At 38.5% G+C, this 18,877-nt stretch overlaps 1 protein-coding gene across 4 annotated transcripts in view; it reads left to right on the top strand.

Moving 5' to 3' along the window:
* LOC141052415 (complexin-1) overlaps window positions 1-18,877 on the top strand; it is a 424,490-nt gene that overhangs the window by 22,055 nt on the left and 383,558 nt on the right. The window lies entirely within an intron of this gene.

Below are 18,877 nucleotides of genomic sequence, written 5' to 3'. Positions count from 1 at the left end.
TACTGTGCTATATACCATGTGGGGCTGTGCTATATACTGTGTGGGGCAGTGCTATATACAGTGTGGTAATGTGCTATATACCATGGTGGGCTGTGTTATATACCATGGTGGGCTACATGCCATGTGGGGCTGGGCTACATACCATGGGGGGCTGGGCTATATACCATGTGGGGCTGGGCTATATACTATGTGGCAGTGTTATATACCAAAGGGGGTACATTTTACATTATATTCTATGAGGGAGGCTGTGTTATATAATATGGGGGGTTACATTATATTCTATGGGGAGGTGGGCTGTGTTATATTCTATTTGTGGCTATATTATATTCTATGGGGGGCTGTATTATGTTTATTATATTCTATGGGGGGTGATTGCATCATACTCTGAGGGGGCTACATTATACTATATGAGGAGGCTACATTGTATTCTATGGGGGGCTAGATTATATTGTATGGGGGCTTTATTATACTTTATGAGGGGGCTACATTATATTCTATTGGGGCTGCATTATACTATATGAGGAGGGCTACATTGTAGTCTATGGAGGGGCTGCATTATACTCTCTGAGGGGGTTGCCATATATTCTATGGAGGGGCTGCATTATATTCTATGGGGGGTTTACATTATATTCTGTGGAGTGGCTGCATTATACTCTGTGAGGTAGCTGCCTTATGCTCTAAGGGGTGGCTGCATTATACTATAAGAGGGGCGCTGCATTATATTCTATGGGAGTTACATTACATTGTATGGCGGGGCTACATTATACTCTGTGGGGTGGCTGCATTATGCTCTATGGGCTGGCTGCATTATGCTATATGTGGGCTGCATTATACTGTATCGAGGACTATGGGGAATACATTATATGAAGAACTATGGGGTGCATTATACTATGGTAAGTGAATTGTACTACATGGATGACTATGGCAGTGCATTATACTATATGGAGCACTATGAGGAGTGTATTATACTATATGGAGGACTATGGGGAGTGTATTATACTATATGGAGGACTATGGGGCACATTATATTATATGGAGGACTATGGGGTGTAAACTGTAGATGTGCTGCTGATAACATGATACTGTATGGGGACAGATTGATCCATTAGTGATTGTTCTGTCCCCATCACTCTTTCTCAGACGGTGGAAAGAGGCTTGGACACAAGTGTTGAACGATTTCAATATTGTCGATCACACTCATTTAGTGGCCTGAACTCAGCGCATATAAATACAATCGAAATGCTTCTGTGTAATGTGCAATATGTTATCATTTGGGGCCCCATTTTAAACTTTGCCTAGGGAACCACTTTGCCTAGAACCGGCCCTGTCCACAGTGTAACCCCTACTGTAGGACATGCGTTATTTACCTGCAGATATGGTGGGAATTTATAATAAGGAAAATAACTTTTAAATGATGTTAGGCTGTTTTACTGGAAGCGGAGGTTACAGGGCGAAACTTAGGTTATATTTTTCCTGCAGTCGCTTGCATGGTACAGGGAGCAGTTAGAGTCACCACTCACTATAAAGGCTTATACTCACTTGCGAGAGACTTGCACGATTCTCGTGCGGGTCTCTCGCAAGAAAACCTGGCACTGCCGCCGGCACTGGGACCGGAGTGTGAGGCTACATGTATTTCTATGCAGCCGTACCCTCCGGTCCGAGTGCCGGAGGCAGTGCCAGGTTTTCATGCGAATCGTGCAAGTCTCTCGCAAGTGAGTATGAGCCCTAAAGGGAGGGAAGCTGTAATCACTACTTGGTACAATGATTGACAGCTTGCTTAGCAAAGAATAACAAAAAATTGGATTCAAGTGAATCCAAATTTTTGGAAAATTCGATAGACTTCAAAACAGTTTGTTCATCACTAGGTAATTCCCATATCAGACATTTATAGCATATTAGTGGGATAAGCTCTAAATGTGGGCATGATGTGACTTGCACCTATAAACTTCATACTTGTCCCAAGAATAGGGCCCTATCACTCCACTATGGTACATAGCACTCTCTGTTGTCTTCTATGGAAGCTCTGTCAGTGGCAAAGCAAGCATACAGCTACCTCACCTATCCAAAGGATTTGCCTTAGATGCTTGATAGATGTGTGTGTCTCGCCCTGTAGCTTCTTGAGTTGGTCATTAGGCCCACATCCTCTTAGTGTACTTGACTGTTCCTGTAACTAGGATTTATGAAAAGAGACTCACACATATCTGTTCACATCTATCCAGTTACTTCCCAAGTGGAATATCAACTAAGTTGGTCTGGACAAAGCCTGAAAGACTTCAGTCTTGAAAAATTCTTACATCTCATCCAGGTTAAATTGCCCTTACTTTCAATCCATTTATTAGATAATAGCCTAACAATTAAAATAGTGCAATTTAAAAGTGTTTTGTGCATGTCTCTATACATTTGGATTATGACACTGACAATTTGAAGCACTGCTTCTTCTAGGTCTTGCGTGCATCTGATTTGCAGGCAGATCAACGATTATCCTCATGCTGTGAAGCTTTCATCTGGTACGGTCCACTTTATATTGTGAAATTTAAATATGTGCCCCCATGTGTCGATGTATCGGCAGAGTTTATTTCACGGTTTGCCATTTGCCGTTTTGCCTTCTGTAATGACTATATTTTAACAGAAATCAAGATGACACTCCAGTTTCTCGGAGCTGATAGAAACACTTATAGATGCATATACATTTAGCATTCATAATGACTTCTAAAAAGCATCTGCATAGACCTCACTGCAATTTATTACATTACTGTCTGCGATATACATCACTGACTGACCCACTTAGAGGTGTAATTCAGTAGGGTGTGATGACCCGCCAGATGCATGCTTATTGTTACTGTAACCCAAGTGAATGAAGAGTCGGGTTAATGAGGGCCACTGTCAGTTCATTCCTGCTTCATTTACCAAAACAGTGGCAAATCATCACCTCTGATTTACTATGTTGTTACTGATAAGTGTAAGATTTTTTTTAGGTAAACCCCATTTTTTTCTGTTCACACTTTCATTGCTTATTCATTCTTGACAGATTTCATTTTCATCAGTGCAGCTAAAGCATAACGTGCAAAACACTTCATTAGAAGAACGACTAATGATATTTACACATCTACTCTTTTCATGATCTTTCAAGAGCACAGGGTTTTGTACCATGTGATGTGTCAACTCTGCTCTATTAAGCGATACTACAAGAGATATTAATACATTTATCCACATAGCAACTAAATGGCAGCCACATCAGGATACTACACATTGTTATATTCAGATGTTATACATATCATAAAGTAACACTATAAATATCTACATTTTGCTTTTATTACACACTTGATTTATTATTCAAAATTGCATTCTGTGCTCTCAGTGAGAAGAGGTTTAACATAAATAGAGTTTCATGAGGATCTATAGCCTCCTGGAAAACGTAGTGAAATAAAAGGAGACCAACATGTAAAATCTTTCACATATATATAATTAGGAGAACTATAGAAAATCCTGCTTAATTTAGCATTATTATATTATCTGGTTAAGTCTTCATGCTTCTGTGTGTGGAGACTGGTAGCATGCAGTATGGAACTGGAAGGTGCCATTACTACAGATAATGAGTGGAGGACAGAGGAGCCTCTTAAAGAAGAAGTTACAGGTCTGTGAGAGCCAGAAATCTTGCATGTTTTTAGGTGGCCAAATACTTATTTTCCACCATAATTTGCAAAATAAATCTTGACAAATCAGACAAGGTGATTTTCTGGATTTGTTTTCTCATTTTGACTCTTATAGTTGTGGTCTACCTATGATGTCAATTACAGGCCTTTCTCATATTTTTGAGTGGGAGAACTTGTACAATTAGTGGCTGACTAAATACTTTTTCCCCATTGTATGTACTATTAAGCAGCAAGAGGAGGTGACTAGAAAAAGCAGCTGAGGTACATTGTGACACAGCTTTCTATGCCTGACTTTCTGTATGTAGTATGTAGTGAGAAATTCAGATTAACCTTTTTAAGGCATCTGATTTTTTCTTTTGCACAGATTGTTAGGACCCCTTCTTGTTGATTAACCACTTACAAGTAGCTCAGTTCTCCTCCTTTACCTATGCTCCATAATACACAAAAGCATCTTGATAAATGGCTGATTAATAACAATATTAAGTATACAGTTCAAGGGGTAACAATTCTACTTGTAGAGAGTGGCATGCCAGTGCTTTTATCCTACGTCATATTGCAAGTCTTGTCAAAAGGTTGATAATGACTTGTAGGATTCCTGCTTCCAACAGGTGGCACTATAGGGCTCAAGTCCTCTTCCTCTCTGAAGAATCCTGGTGGAAGATGAGGAAAATGTCTGCTTGATTTGCATTTCAATGATTCACTGCCCATTGGGATGCATTAGTTAATTAACTCACCCTGTCTATGATTTTCTTTTGGTGAACTTATGGGAATATTGACAAATCAAATGTTCCATTTTATTATAACTAGTGAGAGAAAAAAAAACTAGAAAAAACCCCACTGAAACAGTACAAACCCTGCCCATCTGAGCAGTTTAAATTATGACTTTCCATTTGCTGGGCATACCTTTCTCTAATCCTACTATGCTATGTGCCCATTGGCCATTCATTGTTAAAGTTTGACAAGCTGCCGAAGTAACAACCAATCCCAGCTAGTGTTGCAGGCTTTGAGTAGGCATAGTCTTCAGAGGGCAAATTTGCAGAAGGAAGAGTCCAGAATCAGCTTGGCCCATGCAGAATCTGCCACTAATGTTAAAAGGGTTGTCTGGTCCAAAACAATATGTCCGCAGTCTTTGTGTGACTTCAGACTTATGAATCCCCCAAGCGAGCGCACTATGCGCTGCGGGGGTTCACCGGTTTCTTACCCAGGACAGGAGGGTATGTATGTGTTATGCATACTCCCAGCCAAGGCTCAACTAGGGGTCATGGCCTCACTCCTTACACTTGTATGGAACGAGACTACGCCCCGTCTAGTGATGCAGCCGTGCAGTGGGGGTGGCTGACTATAGGGTGTGACCATGCTCCATACAAGTGAATGGATGCGAGGCCAGGAGTATGTATAACTCACACATACCCTCTGGAAAATTGTTTCAATGTTGTGAAAAATACAGGGATCTTGATCAGCTGTGTCTGTCACGTAATTGTTTACAATGGTGATCCACTCACAAGTCCATCAGCAGACACAAGCAGTATAATCGTTGCATGCTTCTGCTGAATTGAAAGAAGATTATGGAACATTGTAAGTAGCAGTTTATACAGTAGGTGCGTATCATTGGATTTCTATATCTGCAATTCCATGGAGTGCATATGTATGCTATTCTTTTCTCCATCGACATAGAAGATATATACTGTACGTTCTTCTTTACTGTATACAAAATATGACAGCGATACTTTAGTGCAAGCCCGAAGGGTTCATGTATGATAAAGGAAACTCTTTTTATAGGGCGAGGTGGGGGGAAGTTTGGATCAAGGTTTTTTGAACCTCCCTGACGTATAGAGTTTTATAGGCAAATTGTTAGCATGAGAAGAGAATTTAAAGGGGTTGACTGGTGAAAACAAGTTATGTATCTATCCTTATTGATTTGTGGGACCTGAATCTCTCAGCTAAATGGGGAATATTTATCACTCATAAGAATGGAGTGGCAGTGTGTATGCTTGACTGGTTCTACATTCAATCCCTATGGGGGCTGCTTAGCCCTGCGCTCAGCTTTGTTATAGCAGCCCAATAGGGAATGAATGAAGGTACAGTCCAGCAGCTGACCTGTAACACCATTTTGTAACAAGGACTCCTCAATCTGTTGATCAGTGTGGGTCTCAGCACTGGGACACTTATTGATTAGCAAGTTATCACCTATCTTATGGATAGGTGATAACTTGTTTTAACCGAACAACAAATTTTTTTTTAAATGAGAATAGAAACACAACAAAATACTTAAGAGTTGAAATTTTAAATTTTGATCTGCGTGAAAAGGATAGCAAAAAGAAAAGCAGGGGATGATTCTAGATGCAGAGGCGAGGATAAATGAAATTATACCTGTTTAATTCATTTTACTCACTTATATAGCGCCTATTCCTTGCTAAATTGTGGGGTTTGGTATTTCAAGGATGTTTTTTTTTTTTTCCAGTTGGGGTGCAGAGTTCATTTAGGCTGCAAACTGTAACAAGGCACAAAATATGTCTGTCAACATTATAGAGGCACAGAATTTTATATATCAGCACACATTACATTACTCTATATCTGCAATGCTAAGGGTGAAAGCAGGATACTCTACCTAATTCCACCAGTTTCATCAATGGCACGGTCAGGACATCAGCAGGGAATTCCCTACTGTCCTGTGGATTATTTATTAGATCATTCCTGCTGGAGAGGGTAGAATTTCCAATAATGACTTCTAAAAGGAAATTGCTGATTCTGCAATTACTTAATGGAATCTTTAAAGTGACTTCTAGCTGCATTGCACCATTTGCTTCTGCCATACTTGCATTGATCTCTGATAATTCAAGGTTTTAACTTATCAACATTAAGATTTTGTTTTCTATCAACTCTGTATCGAATACATTTTTCTGATTCGTCTTCTATCGTAAAACTATTTCCGTACTTTACAATGACTAAACTGGGGAAGATTTAATAATTACAATGATAAAATTGTTATGAAATTGCACCCGAAAAGGCTTGCGCATAGACAATTTTGTAAAGCTGGCCACATTTTTTATTCTTATTTTTGCTGCTAAATAATGTATGGCAATTATGTAGAAGAGAAATGTATAAATACATTATACTTAGTACAAGATTTACATCGAAATAAACTTCAGATGTTTATCACATTTGACGCTGACGGTCAACTTGACCGAACCTTAAATCAGTGGTCTTTTTTGGCAACCTTTTACCAAATGCCGAATTGTCTGCTTTGTCCCACTTGATTTTGTGCCTTTAAGAATATTCAGCCCTGATTACGCCACACATACCATTCTTGTAAATCTGTTGCAATTTGTTCACTCAATCAGGCCTCCTACGAAACTTTTGTTAAATCTCCCCCATTATATTTTGACCTTGAATTCATAGGGATTTGGGGACCTGTTTTATATTTTTACGCTGTGGAAAATGTCAGTTCATGAAAGAGATGCATTTTTTTTTGCCTAAAGTGCTTAATATCAAAAACCATTTACACAAGTTGTTTCAAGTATTTGCTTAAATGTTATCTTTTTGGCTACCAGGCAATGCTTGAGAATAACAAAAAATGTGATTGAATGCAGATGACTCATTATGTCATTTGGCACACTTCACATGCATCTGCCATTTCAAATGATCTACAGTGTTTACAATTCAGCAAACATGCAATAAAATAACGTAATTAAGCTTGTTTCACTGGAAATTTCACTATCCAATTTCTAAAGATCTGCACCTGTTCTCCTAATGATCTTTCCAATAAGTGTTTCATGTTTCATTATTAGTGGTAGTTGGTTATGATACTTCTGTGTTTGTTCAGTCCCTAATGGATTTTTTAAGTTGTTTCGGTATAATAAAATTGTTGGTCTGTAATAAATAAAATGTGGATTCCTTACACCAGCAACTCAATTCCAAAGACGACTTCTTTCAGCTTAAGGTATTTTGGGGTTTTGCAGGATTTCACATTGCAGGAAGCAATGGGCTCCAATCATTGAAATAATGTTTCCTGCAGTGTGACATCCTGCAAGATTCTGAGGAAGCATCATCTTTGCAGGAACATGGTACCTTCTCTTATATCAAATGACAGTGATGATTCTTCATGTACTGTACGTCCTAATGGGATTATGAGCAAAATGTTTGTAAAACCTAAAACATTATTTATATATATTATATACAGATATAAATATATATATGTATATATATATATATATATTAAGGTATATCTATCTAGATATATATATATATATATATATATATTAAATATGTGTGTATATGCATACATATATATATATATATATATATATACATACATACAGCTCTGGCAAAAATTAAAAGACCACTGCACAGTATTATAAAAATCAGCTTCTCTACATGTCTGACAGCCATTCCATTCCAGTGTCAATTGAATTCCAACCAGAGTACACCTCATTCTACTTAATGTGCTTCTGATTAGGTGATCACCTGAGATAAATCTTATTTAACGAAGGAAAGTATAAGGCTGTGTGCACACGCTGTGGATTCTGCTGCAGATCCGCAGAGGTTTTGGCCCTGCCCTGTGTACAGTAGCATTATAATCTATGAAAAACGAAAACCGCAGTGCAGACGGTGTGGATTTTTACCGCATGGTTTGGCTGCGGTTTTCAATCCACAGAAAGAAATGACATGTCAATTCTTTCTGCGGATTCCGCTGCGGTTTGCAATCTGCTACATTGTAGAGATGATAAACCGCAGCGCAAAACCGCAGGTTAATCCGCAGATAAACCGCAGGTCTTCTGACCTGCAGATTCACCTGCGGATTTTAATACTACAGAGCATTCCGCAGCGTGTGCACACACCCTTAAAAACCCTGCTGTGGTGTTCACAATCCTCTTGCAATAGAACAAGCTGGATGGCAAAAGAAGTGCTTGTAATATCCCAAAATAATAGGAATGAAAAAATAACTTTTACCATGCCAAAGGAGTTGAAAAGAAAAGTCTTGAGTGAGGCAAAGAAGGGCTCAATTCTGGCTTTACTAGCAGAGGGATACAGTGAGCGTCATGTTGCCTCCATCCTTAACCCCTTCATGACGGAGCTTTTTCAATTTTTCTTTTTCGTTTTTCACTCCCCTCCTTCCCAGAGCCATAACTTTTTTATTTTTCCATCAATATGGCCATGTGAGGGCTTATTTTTTTGTGGGACAAGTTGTACTTTTGAACAACATCATTGGTTTTAGCATGTTGTGTGCTCGAAAACGGGAAAAAAAATTCCAAGTGCAGTGAAATTGCAAAAAAAGTGCAATCCCACAATTGTTTTTTGCTTGGCTTTTTTACTAGGTTCAATAAATGCAAAAATTGACCTACCGTTATGATTCTCCAGGTCATTATGAGTTCATAGACACCAAACATGTCTATGTTCTATTTTATCTAAGTGGTGAAAAAAAATTCAAAAGTTTTCTAAAAAAAAAGAATGCGCAATTTTCCGAGACCCGTAGCGTCTTCATTTTTCATGATCTGGGGTCGGGTGAGGGCTTATTTTTTGCGCGCCATGCTGACATTTTTAATTATATAACTTTTGTGCAGATATGTTCTTTTGATCACCCGTTATTGCATTTTAATGCAATTTTGCGGCAACCAAAAAAACGTAATTCTGGTGTTTTTAATTTTTTTCTCGCTATGCCATTTATTGATCGGGTTAATGCTTTCTTATTGATAGATCGGGGGATTCTGAACAGGGCGATACCTAATATGTGTATGTGGGATTTTTTTTAAATAGTTTTATTTTGATTGGGGCGAAAGGGGGGTGATTTGAACTTTTACGTTTTATTTATAAACATTTTTTTTTACTTTTGGCATGCTTCAATAGCCTCCATAGTAGGCTTGAAGCATGCCCAATCCGATCGGCTCTGCTACATATGGGCGATGAGCAAATTGCCCATATGTAGCAGATTTGCTGCAGTGCACCACTGGAGCCCACCTCAAAGCAGGGGAGTCTGACTGCTGACTTACTATCCTATCAGCAGTCAGAAATGGGTTAAAATTTATAAGATGGCAGACCATTACAAAAATGTCAAGCTGCAGCCATTGGGGACAACAAAGCTACAGACTGGCAGAGGGCGAAAACGACTCCCCACTGACCGGGATGGACGTCATCTTATTTGAAAGTCACTCGGCAACCACAGGATGACATCAAGTGACCAGCAAAAGGAATGGCAAATGGCAGCTGGGGTGAAGTGCACGGCAAGAAAAGTTCCTAACAGGCTCCTAGAGGCAGGGCTCAAGTCATGTAAGAGGTATAAAAAAGCCATTCATCAATGAGAAGCAGAGACAGGCTGAAGTTTGCCAAAGACCATGAGGATTGGACCATAGAGGACTGGAGGAAGATAATCTCTGATGAGTCTAATTTTCAGCTTTACCCAACACCTTGTCTTCTAATGGTTAGAAGGAGACCTGGAGAGGCATACAAGCCACAATGTCTTTCACCCACTGTGAAATTTGGTGAAGGATCGGTGATGATCTAGGAATGCTTCAGCAAGGCTGGAATTGGGCAGGTTAATCTTTGCAAAGGACGTATGAATCAAGCCGCATACAAGGTTATCCTGGAAAAACAGTTACTTCCTTCTGCTCAGGCAATGTTCCCCAACTCTGAGGACTGTTTTTTCCAGCAGGAAAATGCACCATGCCTCACAGCTAGGTCAATCAATGCGTGGATGAAGGAGTACCACATCAAATCCCTGTCATGGCCAGCCCAATCTCCAGACCTGAACCCCATTGAAAACCTCTGGAATGTAATCAAGAGGAAGACGGATAGTCACAAGCCATCAAACAAAGAAGAACTGCTTACATTTTTGTACCAGGAGTGGCATAAGGCCACCCAAAAGCAGTGTGAAAGACTGGTGGAAAGCGTGCCAAGACGCGTGAAAGCTGTGATTAAAAATCGCGGTTATTCCGCAAAATATTGATTTCTTAACTCTTCCTGAGTTAAAACATTAGCATTGTTGTTTCTGAATGATTATGAACTTGTTTTCTTAGCATTATTTGAGGTCTGCAAGCACTGCATTTTTTTGTTATTTTGACCATTTATCACTTTCTGAAAATAAATACAAAATTTAGTGCTTGGAAATTCGAAGACCTGTTGTCAGTAGTTTATAGAATAAAAGAGCAATTTGCATTTTACTCAGAAATATACCTAAAAAGAGAAAAATCAAACAAACTGAAAATTTCGCAGTGGTCTCTTAATTTTTGCCAGAGCTGTATATATACGCACATATATACGTGCACATATCTATATTTATCTATCTATCTATCCATCTATCTATCTACAGTATGTGTATATATATATATATATATATATATATATATATGTACACAGCTCTGGCAAAAATTAAGAAACCACTGCAAAATTTTCAGTTTGTCTAACTTTTCTCTTTATAGGTATATTTCTGAGTAAAATGTAAATTACTCTTTTATTCTATAAACTACTGACAACAAGTCTTCGGATTTCCAAGCACTAAATTTTGTGTTTATTTTCAGAAAATGAGAAATGGTCAAAATAATAAAAAATGCAGTGCTTGCAGTCCTCAAATAATGCTAAAAAAAAAGTCCATGATCATTTAGAAACAATACTAATGTTTTAACTCAGGAAGAGTTCAGAAATTAATATTTTGTGGAATAACCATGATTTTTAATCACAGCTTTCATGCGTCTTGGCATGCTTTCCACCAGTCTTTCACACTGCTTTTGGGTGACCCTTTGCCACTCCTGGTACAAAAATTTGAGCAGTTCTTCTTTGTTTGATGGCTTGTGATGATCCATCTTCCTCTTGATTACATTCTAGTGGTTTTCAATGGGGTTCAGGTCTGGAGATTGGGCTGGCAATGACAGGGATTTGATGAGGTAGTCCTTCGTCTACATATTGATTGACCTAGCTGGGTGACATGGCACATTGTCCTGCTGGAAAAACAAGTCCTCAGTGTTGGGGAACATTACCTTAGTAGAAGGAATCAACTGTTTTTCCAGGATAACCTTGTATGCAGCTTGATTCATACGTCCTTTGCAAAGATTAACCTGCCCAATTCCAGCATTGCAGAAGCATCCCCAGATCATCACCGATCCTCCACCAAATTTCACAGTGGGTACAAGATACTGTGGCTTTTACGCCTCTCCAGGTCTCCGTCTAACCATCAGACAACCAGGTGTTGGGCAAAGATGAAAATTAGCCTCATCAGAGAAGATTACCTTTCTCCAGTCCTCTATGCTCCAATCCTCATGGTCTTTGGCAAGCTTCAGCCTGGCTCTCCTTTGCTTCTCATTGATGAAAGGCTTTTTTCTAGCTTTACATGAATTGAGCCCTGCCTCTAGAAGCCTGTTACAAACTGTTCTTGCCATGTACTTTACCCCAGCTGCCATTTGCCATTCCTTTTGAATTTTTTGAAGGTCACTTGATGTCATCCTGTGGTTGTTGAGTGACATTTGAATAAGATGAAGGTCATTCCAGTCAATGTAGAGTCATTTTCGCCCTCTGCCAGTCTGTACCTTTGTTATCCCCAATGGCCACTGCTTGACTTTGTTGTAATGGACTGCTGTCTTAGAAAATTTAAGGATGGAGGCAACATGAAGCTCACTGTGTCCCTTTGCTAGTAAAGCCAAAATTGAACCCTTCTTTTCTTCACTCAAGATTATTCTTTTCAACTTTCATTCATATTACTTTAGGGATATTACTAGCACTTGTTTTGCCATCCAGCTTGTCCTATTGGAAGAGGATAGTGAACACCACAGCAGGGTTTTTTATACTTTCCTTCATTAAATTTGGTTCAGGTGATCACCTAATCAGAAGCATATTAAGTAGAATGAGGTCTACTCTGGTTGGAATTCAACTAACACTGGAATGAAATGGCTGTCAGACATATAGAGAAGCTGATTTTTGTAAAACTATGCATTGGTCTCTTAAATATATAGATATACACAGCTCTGGCAAAAATTAAGAAAGTTGACAATCAGCACTAGCAAACAGTATGTGGAAAAATGGGTGCCAGAGTTTTCAGGCATTGAACAATCCCTAATATAGTACAAAAAAAGAAAATAGCACTCCATCTTAGAAAAAATATAGTGGTTTATTTACCCATATGGACTTTGGCGTCATTTTGGGCTCAAGGTGTGAGCCTTTCTCAAGCTCTTGAGAAGGGCTCACATCTTGAGCTGAAACGTTGCAGGAGCCCAAATGGGCTAATAAACCACTACATTTTTTCTAAGAAGGAATGTTGTCTTCATCTTTCATGTAAATATAATTATATAATCAAGCAACCTTGGTATGTTTTCAATATTGATTACTTTCCTTAATTATGCTATGGACAATGGACATTCAAGCTAATCCTTTCTGATACATTTTTTTTTCTTGGTGTCTACAAAAACACTTTTATCTATATGGCTTCCCATCAAATCTGGTATAATCTTTTAACATTTCTTAGAAAGTTCTACCTCCAAGATTCCCTAGTCCCCAAAATTAAATTTTGACCACTGACCTATATGATAGCAGTTTAAACGTGGAAAACCCCTAATCAAATGTTTATTCCTTGCTCATAACTCATTCTGTTGATATCTCTGCTCCAAAGAATTTTGTAATAATACTAAAAATACCATAAACTAATTCTAATATTATGAAAGACAAGTGCAACCATTTGTCATAGTAATTTAGTCTGCAGGCTGCAGTCTTACTGCTGGTCTTCAATATATGGGATAAATATATTTTATAGAATTTGTATGTCATATTTTTTTTTTGCAATTTTTAGATTATTTATGGATTATGGCTAATCATGAAATATTACATAGTGATGGCATTTATCTAGGAATGGGAAACATGTTGTTGCTAACAATGGAGCTTTTTTTTTTTGTTAGTAAAAATGTTAGCGTTCCAAAAATATTTTTTGTATGCATACATAGGAAATGTAACAGTAGAATAACATATACAATGAATAATGAGTGATAGAGAGATAGTATGCAATTCTAAAGGTATGCTTTTTCAAATAGGGTCAATCCTAAACTCCAGATAGCAATTTATGTGACAAAGTTACAGACACAGTTATATATGTGGTGGCTCTCATGCTCATAAAATATTCAGATATAGATTATATAGGGATTTCTATAAGGGAGGAGTGGTCCCCTGAATTAAACCAGAGCAAGAACACATAAAATCCTTGCATTCATGAAGATATGGGAAGATCATGTCTCCATTGTTAAAAATGCAACATCAAAGGAGACTGCTAAGGCTTGAAGCTTTAATTTTGAGAGACACAAGGTAAGTTAAGTTTTTCTGACTTTGATTTTAGCGCAATGTTAACTATTTAACAATGAGTACTATGTATATTAATATGCAACTTGTACTTGAGAAATCATTAATGCTTGTTAACATTGCTTCATATGATGAGACAACATGTGTCATGAAGCTGTTACAGTAATGTAGAATAAGACTCAACCCTATGCAAAAACTGACTTTTTGCTTTGGAGAAATACTATTCATTTCAGTTTTATGTCAAAGTGAATGAACACTAAATATTATAGTTAATGTTAAAATGTCTGCGATTAAATTAAAATCTGTTTTTTATTTCAATGGAAAAACTGAGTTTTAATAAATTTGGTCCAAATTTTGTAAAATTTTTAAAAAGAAACATTTTGAAAAGTGTAACAGATTCATTCCAAATATTGACCTTGGTAATGTCTTGGCACAGAACGGTCAGATTTATTTGACTCTGCGAATCTAGATGACTGTTAGGTGGATTTGTACTACTCACCAGAGGCTTGTTAAGGTAATTAACTTTCGTCCAAAATAAATGTGGCTCACTTCAAGATTTTAGTAGAAAGCATCAATCAGCAGTGGGCAATACGGCTTCATATCTTAATGAAAGTGGCAGAAGCACAGAGTGGCTTCAACAATATTAAACCATGGCAAGATTGAAGGTTTTAGAGGGCTGGGCATAGTGCTCTGAAGAACGATTCAGAAACTGGATCCAAAGCTTGATCAGGAAGAGCAAAAGTTACCAAACCGTTAGAATATGAACACATAAACCTTCATTCAAGAAGAGAAAATGGAAGGTTGGAATCAGTCAAATAAAGTACAGTGAAAAGAAGTCAAGCCGCTCTTGGTCTCAAAGGATGAGGAACAGTGTTAAAAACATATCTCAAGAGAAGCCATAACTCTACACACTTGCCTTTACATATTAGCATCTCATACTGGATCACAGGAAAAAATGAGGAGCCCAAGATAAAATGGATTTTAACTTGGCTAAATTGTTTAGAAAAACAATGGAAGAATTTAGGATAAAATATGGAAGAGATTGAATATACAGTATATTAAAAAAATGGTAGAGCAATTATTTAAGTCTTCTGATCTACGACCTTCTTTGGAGATTGACATTTGCATAGGAGCATTTTGACAAAGGTAAAATATAATTTAATTTTTTAGGACATGGAATAAACACCGATTTGCAGCTTTCTGAGGAAGGATACAAACTTCAAAAGCATAACGAGCTAGAAAACTATATGAAGAGCAAGAAAAAGCTTGAAAGGAGTAATGATTTTCTATGATTTCCCTCTACCAGAATTCAACCTTGCTGAAGATTTACAGGCCACTAGAGGAGAATGCTATGCTCTGTGTAACATGATGCTTTTTGGAATACTCTCACATCATGCTGGAAAACTATGGTCATAAAGCAAAAAATGAGTCTTTTCACTTTAGACTTAATGAATAGGGAGAAATTTTAGATGATGGTAAAAAAACAAGCAATACTTTGAATTAATGACCTTAGCTTTTTACATACAGTATCATTGTGTGTTTCTATATTGTGTGTTCTTTTTAGAATTTAATGACTAAATTGTGCAGCTTGTGGGATGCTACTATTTTTACTTGTGTCAATGTGTGTTAAATCCTCCTTAAAACGTCAGTGTTTCCGGTGCGTGTGGTAACAGTTTGCACACGTACCGTAGACACATAAACACTTACACCCATTGTGTCCGCGTGCAAAACAGGATGACATGTAAAGTTTTTTGCCGGCAGTACAATCCACAAAAAGTCCTGCACACGTGAACAAGTGCACACTGATGATACACAGATGACATTCACGTGATACACTGGCGGCCTGTGCTGACTACATGCCCCATCACCATCGCCAGCTCTTGCTGATCGCAGGGAGACCAGGTGACAATTCTGAGAACTACCTTCAGCACCCAGCACCTGGTAACAACGCTAACTGTACTGCTTTTCCCAAGTGTCTGTACATGTCACACTGATGTGGCACATGGATGCCATATATTACACACAGACACGGATAGCACCAGTACTGGTTTTTCCAGTACCGGAAATATCAGTGCGTGTTAAGGGGGCCTTACTTTTGACTAATAGAAAAGTGGTTCATTTATGTGTTGCTAGTGTAAAGTACACTCATTGTGATAAAAACAAGCATATACTAAACCCTCTGAAATCTTATAAAAGTGAGAGAATAAGTTGACAGTCTCATAAAGAGAGTGCGTAAGTTTTTAGATAAAATAATAAAACAGGTACTATATCTAATTAATCCAAGAAGCCTCATTATAATGTAAAAAGCCCAAAGGGAGCCCTGGGAGTATGGCCACAAGAGGTAGTTGTAGGAAATGAGTCCACTGCAGTCCCAGCCGTGTACCCCCAATGGAGAAAAAATATGGCAGGTTATAGATAGTCACGGTCAAACCGAGCGCTCAGGACACAATGGTTGATCTACTTTTAAATACCCCTTCCTGTTTGTCATATTTATACTGCCACCTGATGAAGATGGGACCATCAAAATGCATTGTGGATTAAAGAAAACATTCACCTACATCGTGTACTGAGCTCTCCGTTTGACCGTGACTATCTAAAACCTGTCATCAGCAGAAGAATAAGGCCTTCAAATTCTTCAAAATTGTGCACAAGGGTTGATGAATCAAAGATGCTCTATTTTCCACTTTTGCCCTTTTATGCGTTCTTTTAGAGCACAAAGTTGCATGATGCTTTAAAATGCTGCACGTTATTCTTCAAGTGCATCATATAAATCAGGCAAATTTTGTACTTTACTTGAGTTGGCTTGCAGTTTTTCAACATTTCAAAAGCAGAACATGATGTATTAGGCTAAAACATCTGGTTAAGGAAAGACATGTTCACGTTATTGAAACATAAAAAATACAGAAAAAGTATTGTTAACAAGTATTGTTACAAAATAGCTCAAACTAAACTAAATAATGAATAACGCACAAACACAAAAGAAAACTCTAGAAAAAAGGTGAAAAGACTATGGCTCTCTTTCATCAAAGCAATTTCACTAGAATTGTGATGTTATTGTGTGCACAGATGGAGATCGCGGCGGCCATTTTCTTGAAGCAGTGTGAAGCCGAGATCTTAAGCTGCGAACTTGGTTTCAGGAAAATGGTCGCCGCAATCTCAATCTGCACACACGTGGCCTCCCATGGCCATTTTCCTGAAGCCCTGGGAAGCAGAGAACTCAATCTGTGCACGCGCGGCCTCAGGAAAATGGCCGCCGCCACCGAGAAACCCATGATTCACCCGTCTCTGCTCTCCGTGGACACCAGGCCACTGCGTCACCTCACCTGAGGAAAGGATCCTGCTCAGGTACATGCCGTAATGCCCACCGCCCCTCAGCATTGCCACACTTTTGCCGCCGCCGCCACACCACACCACTGCCGCAACCCCACGGTAAGCCTGCGTTCGCACTATAAGACGCACCCCCATTTTCCTCACAATTTTTTTGGGGGAAAGAGTGCATCTTATAGTCCGAAAAATACGGGTAAATCACGTTTCACTTGTCCAAACTGACCATTGTCATTAAGCTCACAAAAAGTTTTTTTTACTAAACTGCATATCTATGATTTATTTGCACAAGTTAGTCATTTCATTTTTACAAGACTTGTCCTTTCTAACACAAGACAATGGAGCAGATTTATCAATACTGTTTAATTCTCGGACAGTTCTTACTTAGCCAAGACAATCTTAAAACACATTAGTTTATTAAAAGTGGTTCCTGTTGTTTGTTGTGTCTAACTTTCTGTCTTTTGATAAGTCTAACTTTAAGGGCCCCATCACACATCGCGATCTCGCTAGCGAGATCGTTGCTGAGTCACAAGTTTTGTGACACAACAGCGATCTCACCAGCGAGATTGCTGTGTGTGACAGCGATCAGCGACCGGCCCCCCTGCTGGTATCGCTAATCGCTCTTGGAAAGCCCTGGACATTTCTTTGGTCACTGGTCTCCCACTGGCCAGCACACATCGCTGCATGTGACAGGCGGGAGACCAGCGATCAGCTGCTAACTAACGTACACATCGGGTATCCAAGGGACGTGGGTCCCTTAGATACCCGGTGTGTACATTAGTTACCAGCTCCCTTCATCAGCGCGCTGGTAACTAATGAACACAGCGACGCCGCGTGTTAGGCGTCGCTGTGCTGATCGCTGGTGAAACTCTGTTTGACAGCTCATCAGTGATCATGTAGCGACTCACCAGCGATCCTGACATGTTGATATCGTTGTTGGGATCGCTGGTGAGTCGTTATGTGTGACGGGGCCTTTAGACTGTCTATTCTAAGCTTACACCACCCACTAGTAGCAATTTTATTTTTATACATGGCGTTGTGCTTTTGCCACAGCCTTGTCTGATAAACTACGCCCATTTTCACTGTGACCAGAGATAGCACAAAGTGTCTAAAACATAACAAATATGGTGCAAGTTATAAAAGACGGTTGAATTTTGGTGCATTTTCTTTGACATTCACGTCCTAATATTTAGTTTTATAATAGTTAAATTTCCATTTTATCGAAATTCTTTCCTTTTGAAGATGCAACTGATAATGATCCATTTAAAGAATATAGAGGATGCAATTTTTAATTTTTTGTATATAATTAAATTGCTTATTTCTATGTCATTTAGCCATGTCTCCATAGAATTAAAATAAACGTTAAGTATAGGACAATTACTTAATTTTGGTCCCCTCTTTAATGTTTGACAGGAGCATTAATTTCATTTTGGGTTTTTTTGTTTTTAAGGCAGATTGGAAATAAGTAGAGGCTCAGAAAGGAAATAATTGTGTGCATCTGTATAAAGCTGTATTGTCAGATCCTAGAGAACTATTTTACATTGTGTTGAAATGTTATTAACATTTCATGTTGTACTAATGTCAAGCCTTTTTGTCTCACAGATTGCAAACTGATAGCAAATTTGCAGACAAAT

This window comes from Dendrobates tinctorius, unplaced genomic scaffold (genome assembly GCF_039654945.1).
Source record: "Dendrobates tinctorius isolate UK_male_01 unplaced genomic scaffold, ASM3965494v1 ptg000160l, whole genome shotgun sequence".
Taxonomy (NCBI): Eukaryota; Metazoa; Chordata; class Amphibia; order Anura; family Dendrobatidae; genus Dendrobates; species Dendrobates tinctorius.
Note: the sequence above shows the minus strand (reverse complement) of the source record. Positions and strands in the feature narration are given on the sequence as shown.